The 6,350-nt window shown below is 33.5% G+C and overlaps 1 non-coding gene across 1 annotated transcript; it reads right to left on the bottom strand.

The window, feature by feature from the left end:
* Positions 1–2,290: 2,290 nt before the first annotated feature.
* Positions 2,291–2,395, bottom strand: LOC130045862 (U6 spliceosomal RNA). Its single transcript, XR_008795631.1, has one exon. It is a non-coding gene; the product is annotated as a U6 spliceosomal RNA (small nuclear RNA).
* Positions 2,396–6,350: the final 3,955 nt, after the last annotated feature.

Raw genomic sequence — 6,350 nt, forward strand, 5'->3', positions numbered from 1 at the left:
ATATAATAAATTTAATTCAAATTCCTTGCTTTTCCTTGAAAATAAGTTTCTTCTATGTCTTTTTATAACCTGATAGTTCTTTTGTTTTAATCTCAGCATCATATCGTCTGGATTGATCATAAATTATCCATTTACAAGAACATCTTCTCTTCCAAGCTTGGGATTTGAAGTTAAGGTTGATCTGTGTGCACGTTTCTGTCAATACAAATTTTCAGTCTGTTTGGGTAAATATCAAGGAGTCTAATGGCTGAATTGAGTTTGGTAAGATTATGTCTAATTTTCTAAGGAGCCACCAGCTCTTCCACAATGGCTGTGCCATTTTGCATTCCTACTAGAATGGACAAGGTTTTCTATTGCTTTACCTCCTGGTGAGCATTTGATATTTCCAGTGTTTTGGATTTTGACCATCCTGACAGATGTCACATGATATCTCATGCTGACTTTAACTTACATTCACAGATAACATTCTATATGATATCTTTTTCAATGCTTATTTTAGATCTGTGTATCATTATTTGTTGACATGTTTGTTAAAGATCCTTTGCCAATAGTTAAGCAGCAGAGAAAGGAGATATAGGAGAATATAGGAGACAGTAGGAGAGTGGATTAGAAAATAAGAATTGTGAAAATGTCTTGTACATTTTGGTGCTAGTAAAGGTTTATTTTCATATCCAAAACAATAAAAATTAACGTTATTGCAACCATGCTACGTAAACTACTATGAAACAAATAAAACAAACAAAATATAAATAAAATCTCAGAGAACCCACACAGACCACACTCACATAAAATGGTTTGACCCAATTTATAAATCAAATTGTTTATTTTACTGAATTTGAATTAAGACATATTAAAGCATGGTGATTTACAGTTATTCACAGTTGACAAAGGACTAGGTGCAAAATTGCCATATCTAGTGATTCTCAGAGTTTATTTCTGCTTCTGTGCTCAGGCATTGATCCTTGTGTTGCTGGGAAAATATACGTGGTGTTGGGAATCTAACATTATAAGGCAAGCCTTAACCCCTGTAACCTCCAGTTCATTAATTTGTTTTTTTAACCCATTAATTTATTTTTTTATTTTGTTTTTGGTTTATTTGTTTATCATATGTGGACATTCCAGTACTTCAGCAGTGTTGTTTCAAAATTAAACATTTTTAAAGAATTTTTCAGTTGGTCTTTTGTCAAATATCAGTTAAATATATTTATCTGAATTTGTTTTGGATTCTTAATTTTGTTCCTATGATCTATTTGTCATTGTTTACCCAGCACCACACTGTTTTCATTACGTTAGATCTGATTTTAAAGTTAGATAGCAACTTTACCTTGATCAGTCTTCTTAAGTGTGTATGGACTATTATGGGTATTTTAACACTACATAAAACTTTACAATCAACTTACCAATACCCTCAAAATATCTGGCTGGTATTTGATTGGGATAGTTTTAAATCTACAATTCTATTTGAGGAAAAAAAACTGATATCTTAGTTGTAATATTTCAATCAAGGAGAATGGAACATCTTAATTTTTAAAATTGATTTGTTGTATTAGAGTTTTCTTCTAATGGATCTTTAGATATTTTATAGATTTGTGCTGGAGTGTTTCATTTGGAAGGAGTGATAATGTAAATGCTATTCTGTTTTCAATTTAAAATTCCACTTGTTAGTTTCTGTTACATTGCAAAGCAAACAGCTTTTGTATATTAACCTTCCTTGTATTCTGCAATCTTGCTATGTTCACTTATAATAGACCCAGGAGCTTGTTATTGAGACTTTAACATTTTCTTTTTTTTTTCTTTTTCTTTTTTTAAAATTTTTTTTTATTAGTGAAACACCATGAGGTACAGATGTAGATTTACAATTTTTTGTGCTTGGGTTTGATTATACAATGATCAAATACCCATCTGTCCACCAGTGCCCATTTTCCACCACCGTGGATAATATCCCCCCCACCCCCATCCCCCCCATCTCCCCCTGCCTCTGTGGCAGGGCAATCCCCTGTGTTCTCTCTCTCCTTTTGGGTGTTGTGGTCTGCAAAAGAGGCATTGAGGTGCAAACATGTTCAGTCCATAGTCCACTTTCGACATGCATCTCCCCTCCTGGGAGGGTCCTCCAAACACCCTTATTTGGTGTTCCCTTCTCTGTCTGAGCTGCCCTTTCCTCTAGAATGCCCGACTGGCCACTAAGCTATGGAGTAATCCTCCTGGTGCTGATCTCAGCTATTCTTGGGTATTAATCTCATATTTTGAGACTTTAACATTTTCAATGCAGATGAACAGAGAATCTGAGAAGAAAGAACAGTGTTCCATCTTCCTTTCTAACTTTCCTTGTGTGGGGGCCATGCTAATCTTTTCTGAATAGTTCCAATTTTAGTATACATGCTTCTGAAGTGAGCAGCAATTTGTCCACTTTTTCTTATGCCTTTTTAGATTGTTTAGGTTTTGTTTGGGGTTTACACCCAGCAATACTCAAGAAATTACTTTTGGCAGTGCTTGAGAGACGAAATGTGAAGCCTGGGATCGAACCTGGATCTCCCGCATGCAAGGCAAGTACCATACCTGCTGTATTATGGCTCCCATAATACATACAGTCTTTTGACTTAAGTGTTTTGGCATTCAGAATGATGTTGAAAGCACTATGTTGTCTGAGACTGCCAATTCCATTTCAGGTTTTCCTAGTTCAGCATCGGTTTTTCTTTTTAATATTTTTTGCCAGGTTGCTACTTAGTTGCTTCTGTATTCACATATTGGTCCTTTTAAATTGGGGACAGTGATTTGTCCACTGATTCACCTTACTTCTTTTACAGATCAAAGACTAGTGGTTCCTTTCATTTTGTACAGCCATTTGTTTATAGCATAGAAAGGAAACTTCTTAAATGTTGGTAGAAACCAGAACTCCCAAGTCTGATGCAATTTTGATAAGGGATTTTCCATTTATCCTTTGGATCAATCAGTGAAATTAAGTTCAGGTAAAGAAAAAAAAAGTTTAATTTTAATTATCCTCATGTTCAAAAGTCTTGATGGATTTTTTCAAGTTAATTGCTCTGAAATATTCATGATATTCCCTTTTGACATTCCTTGTCATCTGTAGGATTGTATCAGTATTTTCTTTATAATTCCTTATTAAATATTTGTATATCTTTAGAAAACTTAACTAGGAATCTTTAATTTTATTTACCTGCTCAGAGTGAGTGTTAGATATTGATCTAAAGTTTTACTTTGTTATTTCTTTGTCTCTTATCTTTAATATTTACCGTCTTCTACTTGTTTTTTATTGTTGTTTTATTTTCTGGGCCACACCCAGTGGTGCTAGGGATTTATTTCTGGCTCTGTGCTCAGGGATCATTCCTGGTGAGGCTCGGTGGCCATATGGAATACAAGGAATTAACCTGGGTCAGATATGTGCAAGAAAGTACCCAACCTGCTATACTATGTCTCTGGACCCCAGATTAATTTTTTTTGGCCTAAGTTAATGTGAAAATAAATCATTTAAATATATCTTCTTTCTAGAGGTATTTAAAGGTGTACATGTTTCAGATTTGAGGGTATATAGTGTTTATTTTAATGCAGAGAAATAATTTATATTTGTCTTCTGATTTCTTCTTAATGTAAAAGTATTTAGGAATGAACTGCCTGATTTGAAAATATGCATAATTTTTTAATGTTTAACTGATTTTACTTGTGAGTTAATTCTGGTATGGTTGGAAAATGTGCATATCATTTTTGATCAGTTCTTGATAATCTGCTGTCAGGTGTTTCACAGCTCTCCACTGAGTCAATCTCAGTGACTTTTCCGAGTGCACTTGAGGAACTGTTTCCCATGTTGATTTATGTTTGTTTCACAGGCCATCATGTCAGATTTCCCTTCATATTCAAATGATCAATAGGTTTTACTGAAATTGGTGTGATTTTTTCTAGAAACCTTCTGAAAAGAAAAATATCAAAATCCGAAAATGTGCCTAAGTTTTTGGAGTAGTATCCCAAACTTCTGCAAATATTTCTTTGTGCATTTCCAACCTTTGTTATGAATGGCACACACATTTAGAATTTAAGATTCGTTACTCTGCAAGCAACAATGCAGAGTGATCTACATTATCTCAGGTACTACATTTTGTATTGTGTTTTATTAGTTTTGCATTTGTCATAGCCATACCAGCTTATATATGCATATGGTCATGGGTGGTGGGGGTGTAGTTCCCAAGCAAGGCCTGGGGACCCCACAGATGATTATCGACTAAGCTAGTGGGGTAGACGGGTCAAGGCAAGGCCTGGAGGACCCTATGCTTCCTAGGCTCTAAGGTTCTGGGAACTCAATAGCCACCCTGGAGATGCTGTGGACCTCCAAGGTGCTAAAGGCCTACGGTGGTTTTCTGGATTCTCTAAACTTATTGCCAGGAATTCTCAGAGGACCATTCTGAGAATGGAACCCTAGCTGATGGCTAGTACCCTATCCACTGTATACTATGTCCCACATATGGATTTGCTTGAACATGATTTTGATTCATTTTCTTTCAACTTAGCCATATGTTCATATGTTGAATGTGTCAGTTGTTAGCATAAAACCATATCTTATATATTTTCCATATATACTTTCCAGTCTAACAAAAGTTTCCTTTTGTTCGGAGAATTTAGCTTGCAAGTACTTAATATAAAATTAAATTGTTATGCTCATTTTCTATTTATATCTGATGTAACCCTCCATTTTAGTTTTTCTTTCTATAGATGCTATAATTTTTAAGTATGTTATTCAGTGACTTCAAATAATCACATTGCTATGCAATTGTCACCAGCTTCCATTGTCAAAACTTGTTTTATCTTCTCTTTTTAACACTGTTTTCATTTAAAAAAAATGTAACTCATTTTTGTCTCCCTCCCTCTAGCAACTTGACTCTCTCCTCCTCTCACCCTTTATCTCTCTCATAGACACATACATACCTCTACCAACAAATTTTATTGATTTCTTTATAGCATGTATTTTTGTAGTTTAATTTTAATTATACATTACTTCATAAATAACCTTAAAGCATTGTAATTTTATTTATTTCTTCAATTCATTATTATTAGTATTATGCATTATTTTTGCTTTGCACATTTGATCTCAAGAGAAGTTAAGGTACACTTTTATATTGACATGTTTTTACCATTTTTAGTACTCTATTTTTTCCTATAAATCAAAATTATAATACTGTATTATATTCCTAACTCTGAAGAATGTCAGCACTTCTAGAATATGTGTTGCATCTTTTTCTTGTTTATCTAAAAACTGTCTTTATTTTATCTTCATTTTTGAAAAACATTTTTATATGCATGGGATGCTAGGTTGACTGTTTTATTTTGCTGCTTCTATAAGAAATTTTAAGATGTCATTCCATTATCTTTTAGTCTTATTTTTTGTATGTTGAAATGTCAACCTTCATTGTTCTATATATACAAATACATATATATGGATATGTGTGTGGAGGGAGAGTAAGAGAGAGAGATTTGTTTGTTTTTAATATTAAGCATCTATTTGCTACTTTTGGTAAACTTCCTTCTTTTGTGTGCACCCATTTTTCTCTCATATCATTTTCCTTGTCTAAAAACAAACTAAAGCTTCTTTTAGAGCAGGCTAGCAAGTGACAAAATACTCCTGGCTTTTCTTTGAAAATTTATTTTACCTTTATTTTCAAAGATTTCTTCTCTGGGTATTGAATTCTTAGTGGACTAACATACTTTCTTTCAGAATTTCAAAGGCTGCTTCATTATGACTCATGTTGTAAATATTAAAACAAGAAGTCAGTAGTTTGTATCTTTTAAAGCAATATGTCTTTTAAGTAATATGAATTTAATAATTATATCTTCCTCATTGGCCTTGAGGAATTTGCTATATACCATGATGGGTGCACATACAAGCTTCCATGTACATGTGTTTGAGTGTGTGTGTGCATGTGCATTGCTTATGGAGGTAACTCCCATGTGTTTGAGAGATTTGGGTATTCAGTTTATATTTTTTCAAAGTCTCTGAATGTCTTCGGCCAATATTTCTTAAGATATTTTCCTATACCTTTCTCTCTTCTCATTTTATGGCTTGTATTTTAGATAGCTGGATGTAATCCAGCAGGTCAGTTTGGCACTGTGTATAATTTTTCTGTTATCTCAGTAAGTGTAGATGATTTCTATTCACTGGACTCAAGTTCTTTAGAATTATACCTTGCCCACAGCTCTATGATATTTAAATCTATTAGTAGTCCTGTTCTGTAATATTTTAGATTTTATACTTTTCATCTCTAGAATTCCAATTTGGTTCTTATAAGTGTATATGTAGTTTTTCCATTTCAATCGCTATCATGTCTACATAATCCTTAAAAATCACT

This window comes from Sorex fumeus, unplaced genomic scaffold (genome assembly GCF_029834395.1).
Source record: "Sorex fumeus unplaced genomic scaffold, SorFum_2.1 ptg000129l, whole genome shotgun sequence".
NCBI lineage: Eukaryota > Metazoa > Chordata > Mammalia > Eulipotyphla > Soricidae > Sorex > Sorex fumeus.